Below are 12,553 nucleotides of genomic sequence, written 5' to 3' on the forward strand. Positions count from 1 at the left end.
GTATTTCAGTCTGCCCTTCAATATGTCCGCCCTGCTGGAGGTGAACTTGGGAGTGGTGTTTGATCTCTTGGTCCCGGGGGGGGGGGGGGGGGGGGGGGGGGGGGCAGTCTCTGCTACGCCTGGCGTCATTCCACATCAAAGGAGACAAGGAGTAGTCAGAGGAACCGAAATGCTGCCCACACTTCAAAGGGAGTTCCTCTTCCGGAAGTTGTTAGGGCCTCGCAAGGAGGGTAAACAAGAGTACAGCTCCGGGGACTCGCAGCGAGGTACAGCGACATCCGACCGGCTTCCATGCTGGGACCTGGAACTTTCCGGGGTCCAAACAGCAGAGCAGAGAACGAAGAGACCGTTCTGTATAGAGAACGCTGGCTCGGATGCCTTCCTTCTAAGGCAGGACATTAACGCAAGCTCCATCTCAGAGTGGTCCGTCCGTGACGCCTCGTCCCCTGCAGGCGGCGGCCCCTCTCTTGCTTCCTGCGCACCCGCGGGCCCACTGGGACGGCTCTGATGCCTGGGCTTCCGCCGGGTGGCTGACACATGGGATGGCTGGGTTTCAAAATCACAGCCAGAAATAAAACACTCCCTGTTTCTGAGCGGAGATGGCCGGGATGGGGGAAGTGTGGGGGGAGGAGAAGAGAGGTGAAGAGGTGCCTAAAATGATCAGCTTCCTCCAGCACAGGTGAGCCCAGCCTGTGAAGTCCCCCTCCCGGGCTTCCCGGGCCCCCGTCCTCCTGCCGTGGGCCCTCGGCTAAGCTGGATGTGGACGACAGACCCGTCCCCACCCGTGTGTGGCCCACTTTTTAGTGACAGGGGGGTCGGAAATCGGATGGGAAGTCGTGGGGAATTTCCCGGCGCTCCTCTAATTGGTTAGGGAGGAGGCCAAGCGTCTCTGACCCTCTCACCCGCCCCGGAGTACTCCCCCTGCGCGCTCTGACTCACCCGCCTCACTGCGCGCCCGCGCCCCCCGCCCATCCAGCCAAGACCCTTAAGCATCCCCCTTGCCCCCACCCACCCCCACGCGCTCACAGCCTCTCAACACCCTACTGACACCACCCCCCCCCCGGCCCCCTCGCCCCTCCCAGACCCCTGAGCGCATTCCCGAACCCCGCACTGTCCCACCTCTAACCTCCCGGTCGACGCACCCCCGGTTGTCCCCGACCCACCCCCCCCCACCCCCCCTGCACCTCCCCCCGCATCCCCCGCGGAGCCGGATCCGGGCGGGGGCCCGGATGCCGAGACGTGCCGCACGTGCGCCGCGCGGGGATTGGCAGCGCCAGCCCCGCCCGCGCCCCCGCGCCCCCGCGCCCCCGCGCCCCCGCGCGCACGTCGAGCTCCCGCGCCCGGCTCGCCCAGGGAGGTCCCGAGCTGCGGCTGCTGCGGCTGGTCAGGAGGGCGGGGGCTGCGGGGGCGCGCCGGCCGGGCTGCGGGGTTCGCCTCCCCGAGCGGCGGGGGAACAATGACAGCCGGATGGGAAGTAGGAGGGGGGCTGGAGCAGCCTCCGGAAAGCGCCCCTGCGCGCACCGGTGTTCTCGTGCTCGGCGGTGCTAAAACAAGCTTGCTCCGAAGAGCTGTAGATGCTGTTTCTGCCGAGTGAAAATACTTTCTGTAAGTGATGGCAAAAATTTTCCACTTTATTCTAATGTTTGGCTGGGGCCCAGCGCATTTAAGTCCCAGCGTTCTTCGGGAAGGAGCTGGGAGGTTTACTGCATCCTCCGACCTGTATGTCGCGGGGAGAACAGTTCAGAAGGAGCCTAAGCATTTTGCCGCAGCTGGCGGGGCTTGGGAAAGTCACAAAGACACAGCCCGTGTGCGTGGCTCGGGAACTGATTCCCCCCTCCCAGTGGTGGTGGCTGGGCTTAGCCCGGGAAGATTCCCCCAAGGAGGCGATTTGAGCGGAGGTTGTGGGTTCCCGGCGCAGGACTGGGCAGGACTGGAAGAGTAGCCTGGAATGGACTCGTGGAGGGTAGGGAGGGGGAGGAGGAGGAGGAGGAGAAGGAGGAAGCTTCCACGGGCTACTTGGGGACATGAAGCAGCAAAGGTGCAAGCAGCGCTCAGCGTAGGCTGTGAACCGCACAGGGCCTGACGCTCCTGGTCCCAGCTGCAGCCAGCCAATCAAAGATAGACGCAGGGGACACCCCCCCCCCCAAAAAAAAAAAGCCGATGGAAGCCTACCGGCCTGCGAAGGAATTGCCGCTGGCAACATTTATGGACGCCTGGCCAAGAGCTTTCTCTTGGGGGTTGCCTTTCCAGAAGCCCAGGACAGGTGTGTATCAAAGGCCCAAATAACCAGGAGCCTGTTACTCATTTTTTAGGATAAGAGCCCCTGCTGCTTGTAAAGACATACAAAAGCCATTATGAAGGGAGAGGGGGCAGAAAAGAAAGGGAGGAGGGCAGAGAGGAAGAAACGTGCTCGCTGACCTGACCATCTTAGAAGCTGGTGAAGGGTCCCCACTGTCCTATACCCTACTTCATTTCCTCTGCTATAAAGGTTAGCGTCTTGCATTGTGTAATGCTTTACCTTTTCCAAACTGCTTTCACCTGTGAGATTTATCTGGCAATCACTCGAACCTATAAGGCAGGTACTCCTACTCATAGGTAACCAGGGGAAGAAGTGACACTCAGATTTGTTCAACCATATCCCCAAAGAGATGCAGCTCTTTGTGATAACGGTGAGTCCAGAGCTCGGGGGACCTGACTGCAAACCCAGGACTCTTTAAATACATCCAAGGAAGGAACCCAGACCTGCTTTATGATTTCTGGTGCCCAGGACACACCCAGCAATTAAAATGAAATCCAGAAGGATGACTGTAATTTTTTTTTCTTAGCATTGCTCTTTCAAATTGTCCCCTTGAAACACAGGTTGGCTCTGCTGTTACACACCTGTGTGTGAAGAAGGGATTTGATGGACTGACTCGCTGCCCGGAAAGCGAGTGCTGGAGGTAAGAACAGAATGCCGGGGCCAGAGGGTGAAGATGGGTCACCAACTGTGGCTTTCTTCCTTAGCCATACTTAACTGTTAGGCCAACTCGGGGCCTGGGGCCCTCTGTCTTCTCCCATATTGGTTGCCCACTGGAGAGGTTTTTTTCCTGTCCTGGGCTCTGCCTGCACACAATGGTCTACACCCAAGGGGACCTCTGAAGCCTCCAGTTGGCCACTGGCAGCAGTCCCACCGCTGAGAATCAAAGATACCCCCACTCCTGTGGCCATGACAACATTGTTAAAATGTTGTTCTCTCTGCCACAGTTGAAGACCCTGACGTGTTCAGTAAAGCGAGTAATCCTCAGTGCTTCCCAAGCCCGAATGGCCATCGCCGTCAGGTTTTTTTAAAAAACCTGCCCGGCGGCTCAGTGGTTAAGTGTCTGCCTTTGGCTCAGGTCATGATCCTGGGGTCCTGGGATCGAGCCCCACATCAGGCTCCCCACTCAGCAGGAATCCTGCTTCTCCCTCTCCCACTCCCCCTGCTTATATTCCCTCTCTTACTGTCTCTGTGTTAAATAAATAAAAATCTTTCTAAAAAATAAATAAAACATTTTAAAAAATAATTTTAAAATGCCCATAGCTGAGCATGTCTCTGGGTTGGGATTCAGGAGGTCTTAGATGTGTACCATTTTTTGTTTTAAGCACTTTGAAGTGATTTAGGTGATCGGGCAGGTTGGAAAGCTCAAGAGTAGAACGACTTTTATCTGATTGGTGACTACTGGTCAAGCGAGGAACTTGTCCCTGATATATTCAGTATTGCCTCAGAATGGGGAGAATGACAACTTAATTCATAGGAGAGCCCAAAAGGGAACCAAAACTGCTCATGGTAGGAAAATTCTTTGAGTTGAGTATATGACCTTAGAGGAAAATAGGGCTAGGGAACTGAGAATAGGTGGGGATTTATTTTCACTAAAAGGAAATTAAAGAGTCAATACTGTAAATAGAGATAAGGTCAGTGGCTTATACTTAACCAGATTTCTCTTGTGATCAGTGGGCTGGGTTTGCTTAATTTCCTTACTCTCTAGACATGCCCTGTTCCTATAGTAGCCACGAGTCCCATGTAAGTGCTGAGCACTGGAAATGGGGCTAGTCCAAACTGAAATGTGCTGTCCATGTAACCTGCACACTGGATTTCAAAGACTGAAAAAGTAACAGCTCATCAAAACCTTTAACAGTGATAATATGCTAAAAGACTATTTGGGATCCCCTGAGTTAAATCAAATACATAATTAAAATTTACCTGTTTCTTATGTGTTTTTAATGTGGCTCCTAGAAAATGTTAAATTACATATACAGTCTGTGGGGGCTGAAAACATTCTTGATCTGGGTGATGGAGATACATATGTGTATGTATGTACATGCTAGAGTTCGCCAAACTGTGACCTTAAGCCTTGGGTACTGGTACTCCTGTATATAAATAAAAATCAGTTAAAATTAAAAAAAAAAAAAAAACAAAAAAAAGAACAAAAAAAAAAACAAGAACGCCTGGGTGGCTCAGTCAGTTAAGTGTCTGCCTTTGGCTCAGGTCATGATCCCAGGGTCCTGGGATGGAGCCCCACATCTGGCTCCCTGCTCAGTGGGAAGCCTGCTGCTCTTTCTGCCCCCGACTCCTGCTCTGTTCTCTCTTGCTATCCCACTCTCTCAAATAAAGAAATGAAATCTTAAGAAAAAAAAAAAGAACTTCCTCTAATTCTGGGGCAGGTGGGAACAAACACCAACAACAAAACCAAACCTTTACGGCAGAGTAGCAGGACCCAGTGCCTCACTCTGGCCTGGCTTTTTCTGCCTTCCCATCTAGAGGACACAGCTGTCCCCGACGGGGCAGGACTGCTGCTGGTCCCTGAGCCGTCTTTATGCAAACCAGGAAAAGGTGACCCCTTTGGCAGACGCAGCCCAGCCCCCCAGGACCATGGGGGGAGGGGGGCAAGCACCAGCATGTGTACAGCAACTCTGGGGTGGAGCTCTGAGTCTGAGGTCTAAGATGTCAGCTTCTGCTACTATTCCCACAGCTCTGTTGCAAAATCCCATGCGTGTGCTCTGCTTGCTGCTTCGACACTCTGTTCTCTCACCAGCTCCCAATACCCTCTTGTTCCAGTTTCCAACAAAATGACTGCCATCGGTGTGTATTGAAGTGAAATTCTCCCTCGGTACTTGGAACTGCATCCAAGTGTGACAGAATGGGGCACAGGGTCAGTGTGTGTTTGGGGAGGGGACTGCTGTCCTGAGTGCTTCCTGCACCTCAGGAGAGACCGTGGGAAACTAGAAGGGCCAGCCAAAGCGGTCAAGGAAATCGGGGAGCTACCATAAAAACCCCAAGCGCTGTGTTGAGGGTTCTTCCATCTGGGAAGACAAAGGCTACGAGGGAGTGACATCTGTTTGATCATGAATTTTATGGTTACAGCGGTCATGAACTCATTCACCAACCAAATCCTGAACTAGACCAGGGTGCTCTGCCTAAAGCCTGAGAGAATGACGAGTAGGAAGGATAGAAGAAAATCTGACTTCACTCGGTGGGTGGTAAGCTCAGGGAACTCATTACCCTAAGCAGGAGTCAGGGGGGACATAAAAACTGGCCGGGAACGTCGTGGGAGGCTGCTGCTGACAGCCTTGAATGACTTACAAGAGGCAGGACGAATGCCCGGGGATATCAGGATGGGCTCTCCGAGGCAGTGGCCAGGGGTGTGACTTGCTGTTCTCATGGCTTCCCCTCATATCCCGGGCAGGGCCAGAGTTCTAAGCAGGACAAGACCAGGAGGCACGGCTGCCCCCGACCCCACGGCCTGGGCAGTCTGGACAATTGATCGCCTTGCGGTGTACAGCGGGCCTTACTGATCAAAGAGTGACTTTCCCAAGTTGTGTTTTTGCATCCATTGCTGGGAGGTCACTGTGATGATGGAATGATGTTTGTGGAAACTTCACGTAAATATCTACTCAGGGGAAACTCACCTGTTGTCATTCCAACTTATTCATTTAATCCTCCTAGCAACCATGTAATATGAGTGCTGTTATTTCCTCATCCCATTTGACAGATGGGAAAATTGAGGCACAAAGAAATGACCTTTTCAAGGTCCCACAGCTAATAAGTGATCCAGGATTCGAACTCAGGCTAACTGATTCTGGAGTATATCCTTTCCCTATGAAACTGGGGTCAAGGCCACTCCTACAATTCCACTGAGGAAGACACCGCTCAGGTCTAGTCAAGTGTTGCCATGAAGGAAGGCAGGCCCATTGGGACCACGTACATTTTTTTCAAGAAAAGTCATGAGAGTCAACACTCAGTTCTGGATCAAACAAACTAGGCTAAATCCAGCCTGAAGTCACCTGGCTCCTGACTTTTGCTCTGTCCATACCACCTCTCCAGGGACATGTCAGGATGCTGTTGTCCATGCCCGGGGACAAGCAAGTTATTAGGCATGGGCTCTGAGCAAAACAGGGGAGACTTGTAAGACAGACTCGTGGGGCTGGGATGCTTCTGTGACTGGGGGATCTGTCCCCAAAGGAAGAGATTTGGTGCCCCTGTCACGAAGCAATGGCTGATCATCTCTCTGCTCCTTTGCAGTTCCAGGACCCAGTGAATCCATGAATGCCATCACAGAAAGCAGCATCTAAGGCTTGAATGCAGAGACAGAGGTTTAATGTATGGGAAGATCGGCTCTGTGGCATACAACTTGAATGTCCATAATATACACATAAAACACACAAAATATGCAAAACCCTGAGCTACACCCTTAGATCTGGCAGGTCCTGAGAAAATGGCAAGGAGCTCATGGCATCAGGTGGAATTTTCATTCAGGGTCACCCTGTAAAGTTGGGCAGGTTGTACACTGCACCTCAAGTACATGGGGGAGGATTGGGGGCCTCTTTCTAGTTTGCACAAAGGCAATATTTGCTCACTGAGCACTCCTGAGGCTGTGTGTGCCCAGAGGAAGGACCTTTCCTATTCATATCAAGTCTCCGTAGGTACCAGAGGAACCCTGAAGAAATTTGGGGTGCCATTCCACAGCACAGAGCCTGATCCAACACCTCAGAGCAGTGCTCTGAGGTCAACGCCAGGACCGAGCTCAGGGACCAGGATCTGGAGCCCTCACTCCCCTGTGCCCTGCCCAGTCCCAACCAGCCAGTGCTTCTGGGAGGCAGAAGAGGGAGGGCAAGGAGGCCAGTGGGCAGGAGGATCTGGTTTAGCTTCCTCATCCCACCCCAGTGAGGAGAGCAAGGTCCACCCAGCCCCTGCAAATAGGAAGTGGGAGTAAAGGTGGCACCTGGGCACCCAACCCTTTATTGCACAAGAGCCCCACCGCTCATAAACGTGGCTGAAACTGTGTCCTGGATCCTGACCGCACAGATTACAGCAGCGACGTGGAGGGAAGCCAGCAGAGGAGGGCGGAGACTTTCTCTCCCCCACAGAACATGCAACACGGTCTCATTCAATTCTCACAGTTTCCGTTTTCACGGGTCAGTTCACTGAAACGCATGCTCAAGGGTAAGGACTTAGGTCAAGGTCACATAACTAGGAAGTTGCAAAGTGGGCTTTGAACCTGAAGCAGATGCTATGACCACTGCCCAGGCTCCCCTTCAGGCCTGATGACGGCTCATAGCCAGTCCCTCCCCAGGAACTGCCCTGCCTGCAGGGAGCCAACCCGTCCCACACCTGCCCCTTCCTGGGGGGCAACGCCAGCCCAACTCAGCCACCCTGGGGTGGGGGAGGGGTGCAAAACTCCAGTCCCTTGCTCCAGTTTGAGACAATTCTGAAGGGCCATCCTGGCGTCAGAGCTTTTGTTGCAACCTTTGCATGTCCACATCTTCTGCCCAGTCCTCCCCTCACTCTTAGAGCTGCTACTGGGGGACACGCTCCCCCCTAAACTCTCTGCGTGCAAATCTCCCTCTTAGAATTAGCTTTTGGGGCATCCCACCTAAGACCCCTGCACTTCCCACCTTTACGAAATGCTGCCTCCCAAGCTTGCCAGGATAGAAGAATCCAGAATCCAGGTAGAGGGGAAAGGCAAACCAGAGATGAGCAACAGCAGGGAACCGCTGCCACCACAGGCTGGACAAACAGAAGGGCGGGGGCAGTGTAACCTGAGCCCAGGGATCCCCAGCAGAAGCAAGATCCACAGGGGGTCCCAGCAGGTCTGACTGGGAGGGAAAAAAACCCTCCCGGAGACACTCCGCCCTGAAGCCCTGGACCAGTGGGTAGGTGAGACCCTGGGCTCCTCCCTTCCTTCCTTCTTCAATTTTAGGGATATAGACTACTTAGAAGCACACAGAGTGTACCCCCAGAATTAAACTTGCACATAGTTAGATAATATTAAAACCCACAAATTTCAAGTCAGTCCAGGTCCCCTTTGAAAGGGAAGTGCCGCTGTAGACACTATGCTAGACACTATATGCGAGACAAGGGCCCCAGAGCACCACCAGCCATCACCACCACCCCCGCCCCGCCCCACTGCACACCCCTACCGTCCCCACCCTCTGTTGCTCTGGTCCCTTCCGGATTGGGGTGGGGAGTCCCAAACTGTCCAGGGAGCCAGAGGAGTTTTAGAGCCGGAGGGGTCATCCTGGGGAGGCGGCCCCATAACTTTAGAGGACATCACTCCAGGGGATTAAAGTCACTTCCTGCTTTTTAATCTCAGCCTGGAAGGAGGTGTATGTGTGCACGCAGTCTCCACCTCTACGGTTCACAGGAGAATGACTGTCCCTGCACATCTTTGAAAATGGAGAGGAGTTGGGGCGCCCGGGTGGCTCAGTTGGTTGAGCATCTGCCTTCAGCTCAGGTCATGAACCCAGGGTCCTGGGATCAAGTCCTGCATCAGGCTCCCTGCTCAGTGGGGAGTCTGCTTCTCCCTCTGCCTGCTGCTCCCCCTGCTTGTGCTCCCTCCCTTGCGCTCTCTCTCCAACAGATAAATGAAAAAAATCTTAAAAAAAAAAGACTTTCTTTCCTTTTGCCCATCCACCCCATGCTTGCGCACACACACTCTCTCTAAAATAATAAATAATAAAAAATAAATAAGTAATGAAATAAAATGGAGAGGAGTCATTGATAGTGATAATAGATAGAATGTGAATATATTTGGTTTGGATCCTCTGGCCTGTCTCCAGGGAAGGAGAACAAGGTCCAGTGGAGAGATGAGGACTGAGCAGCCCCACCCCGCTCCTGGCTCCAAGGAGGCCGGGTCCTGCCCTGCAGACCAGCTGCCATCTGTTTGCTTTTCAGTGCGCTGGGGACCTGGGCTGAAGGCACATCTGCTTCTGTTTATTCTTCCTCCTTATCTTAACGGGCCGCCACCTATCACTCCCTGTCACCCCTCGCCACCCCTGGGGCACTCGCGTGCCTCTTGCTGTCCCGCACAAAAACTCGGGGCCGGGGGTGGGAGGACAAGCTGGGGAGTTAGTGTCCTGGGGGAAGGCTCCCCACTAAACACCAGCCCAGGCTCCAATGGACACTGAGGTCACAGTGGCAAAGGGCAAGAGGAGTGAAAGGCCGAAGACTCCTCCTGAGCAGGAAAGCAGGAAAGTGGCAGGTTGTTAGGGACAACCTTAGCTCTTAGCTCTAAGAGAAATGTAATTGCATTTAAATTTCAGGTTATAACCACAACTGTAAATTCCTCTGGGGAGAAGGAAGTGTTCTCTTGTGAAGAGATAACAGAGAGTCACTCGCCCTTGAACCCAGAACAGTCAGGTTCGTAGAGGAAGAACCTCGCTCAGATGAGGCCCCTGCTGGCCAATAAGGCACCTTTGGGCAGATTAGAAAAAAGGGCCCCTTCCTCCAGGCAGTTACCCCTCTCCCTTCCCAGCACTCTGGGACAGGAGAAGCAGGACAGAATCCTAGCCCTCTCCCCCTCTCCCCTCCTCTCCTTCCATTAACCTGGACAGCGTAAGCTCTGGATAGACCACCCCAGATGGAGAGAAAACTGCTGATAGGTGTGAGAAAACCTTGAAAGGCTTTTAACACTAACTTGGTCCAAAGTCCCTGCTCCATTTCATTCCATGATAAGGCTTCCAGTGGAGTTACAAGAAAGCTTTCTCATGACATTCCAGGCCTGACCTGGGTTATCCTAAATTGTGATTACTAGCAATTTAGAATACAGGGGAAAGGTACCAGATTTCTCCAGGATTTCTTTCTTTAAATTTTGCCTCATGCCTGTCATCTTCAAGCATGGTTTTTGGGTTTGTTTTTAACTGTAGATATTATGAAGTTGTTCTTTTTATGTAGGGTTTTGTTTTGGTTTTGGTAACAAAATTGGCATGCTGCCAATATGGCATAGCGCCTCCAAGCTTTATTTTGGGGTCAGAGTGATCTAAGTTCCAATTTTTTTTTTTAAGATTTAATTTATTTATTCATGAAAGATGGAGAGAGAGGCAGAGGGAGAAGCAGGCTCCCCACTGAGCAGGGAACCCAACGCAGGACTCAATCCCGGGACCCCAGGACCCACGGCCTGAGTCGAAGGCAGACGCCCAACCATCTGAGCCAGCCAGGTGCCCTGAGTTCCAATTTTAACTTCCCTACTTGCTCGCCGAGTGGCCCTGTGCAGTTTACATCTCCACACCCCAGTATGCTCATCTGTAAACTGGGGATAAGTAAAAGTATTTACCATAAAGAATTGGTCTATGGAGTAAATGAGGCCATGCATGGAAAACCCTGAGTGCCAGGCACACAGCACCTAAGAACCATTAGCTACCGCGAAGCTTATGTAAACGGGTAAGGAACTGGACACCTTACTTCGGGGTAATTGAGAAAGATGACCATGTTTTCTGTCCCTTGGAGAAATGTCTCATTCTCTGTCTGGAGCCAAGAAAGTGAGACTGGGGCATCAGATTGTACCAAAAGACTAGGAAATGTTCAAAAACATGGAAAAGGGGCGCCTGGATGGCTCAGTGGGTTAAAGCCTCTGCCTTCGGCTCAGGTCATGATCCCAGGGTCCTGGGATGGAGCCCCACATTGGGCTCTCTGCTCAGCAGGGAGCCCTCTTCCCTCCCTCTCTGCCTGCCTTTCTGCCTACTTGTGATCTCTGTCTGTCAAATCAATAAATAAAATCTTTAAAAAAAAATGGAAGATATAGAAAGGATTCTTACTGGCCAAATTTGGGACAGTTTGAGCATCAGAATGAATACTACCACTATTGGTAACCCAACATCTTAACTGAGCAATCAAACCGGGCATCACCAGTGTACAACAATTATGCACCTTCTCATGTAACAGAATGTGAGAAATACGATGCCACCTGTGAATTAGTCCTGCCAGTGTAACTAACACGAATCTAACCAAGCCTCATGACTACACTGCAGTGTACAGGAAAGACGGACATAGAGGAACAAGTCGAGTTACACCAAGAGGAATCAAGAATACAAACTCACAGTGCGGAACACATTCTAAGACAATTGACCTGTGATAAAGGCTCTCTCCTTCGCCAGACTTTAGTCTGAACATCTTTTGATTAGGCCTTGACCTTGGTCCCCACTCTGTCTTGGGCCTGCCCAGCCAGTCTCAGCAAAGAATCTTGCTAAATCATGACCCACCCTTGATATCTGGTCCTCCTTGACTTCTGATCAAGGTCCTCATCCCCAGCTTTGATGCCTAAGCTCTTGACCTGCCTTTCACAAGAGTCATGTCAGGTTAGTGTAGCAAGAATCCCCCTCCCTATGACGTCTGTCCTTAGTACTTGCCCATCCGCAGACCCCCTCGTCCTGCCTTTTACCTATGACCCTGATCTCTCTCCCTTGTTATAATAATCTTGAATAAAGTCTTCCTTACAGTTTGGGAATAATTTTGTCTTTAACACCTTTTGAAGTAAAAGTAAATGTCATTTTTTTTTTAAAGGTGGGTTACTTTAGAATAAAAGAAGTTAAAGAGATATAACAATCAAATAAATATAAGAAACTGTGATTGGATTCTGACCAAAAAAGAAAAAAAAATCTATAAAAGATCTTTGGAGGATAATTGGATCCTTTTGATTATGGATTGGATATTACATAATTATAAAATTGTTAGTTTTTGTATATGTGATCATGGCAAGGCTGTGCTTTGTCTGAAGGTTCTTGGGGAAGATCCCACCTTACTTCTTCTAGCTCTTGGTGGTTGCTGGCAATCCTTTCTGCTCCTTGGCATAGCACAGCATTAACCCCTATCTCTGCCTCCATAGTCCCATGACCTCTTCTGTGTGTCTCTCTGTGATGTCACATCTCTTTCTCTTTATAAGGACACGAGTTATAGGATTTAGGGCCCACCCTACTCCAGGATGCTCTCATCTTAACTTGATTATACCAACAAAGGCCTAGTTTTAAATAGGTCACCTTCACAGGCACCAGGATTTAGGACTTGAGCCTGTCTTTTGGGGGAACATAACAACCCACAACGAGGGTGAAAGGTCAGGATGTCTGAAATTGACTTTCAGCTCTTTCAGGGGAAAAAAAATTATGGCTAGAGAAAGGGGAAAAAAATTAATGTAGTGAATGTGATCATTGTGAAATCTGAGTGGAAGATATAGGGGTGAGCACTGTATTCTTCCAACTTTTCTATGTGTTTGAAAATTTTCCCAAAAGAAAAAGTTGAAAGAAAAACAGATCGCTGACAGGTCTG

General features: G+C 51.2%; 1 long non-coding RNA gene across 3 annotated transcripts; it reads left to right on the forward strand.

Annotated features, from left to right (window-relative positions):
• Positions 1 to 570: 570 nt before the first annotated feature.
• On the forward strand, positions 571 to 8,776 carry LOC122905130. Of its 3 annotated transcripts, XR_006384323.1 has the most exons (5): positions 1,455 to 1,605; positions 2,860 to 2,939; positions 4,989 to 5,098; positions 6,539 to 6,616; positions 8,610 to 8,776. It is a non-coding gene; the product is annotated as an uncharacterized LOC122905130 (long non-coding RNA). The 3 variants fall into 3 exon arrangements; XR_006384322.1 differs by lacking the exons at positions 1,455 to 1,605; positions 8,610 to 8,776 and adding an exon at positions 571 to 679 and having other exon boundaries at positions 6,539 to 6,683; XR_006384321.1 differs by lacking the exon at positions 8,610 to 8,776 and having other exon boundaries at positions 6,539 to 6,683.
• Positions 8,777 to 12,553: the final 3,777 nt, after the last annotated feature.

This window comes from Neovison vison, chromosome 4 (genome assembly GCF_020171115.1).
Source record: "Neovison vison isolate M4711 chromosome 4, ASM_NN_V1, whole genome shotgun sequence".
Lineage (NCBI taxonomy): Eukaryota > Metazoa > Chordata > Mammalia > Carnivora > Mustelidae > Neogale > Neogale vison.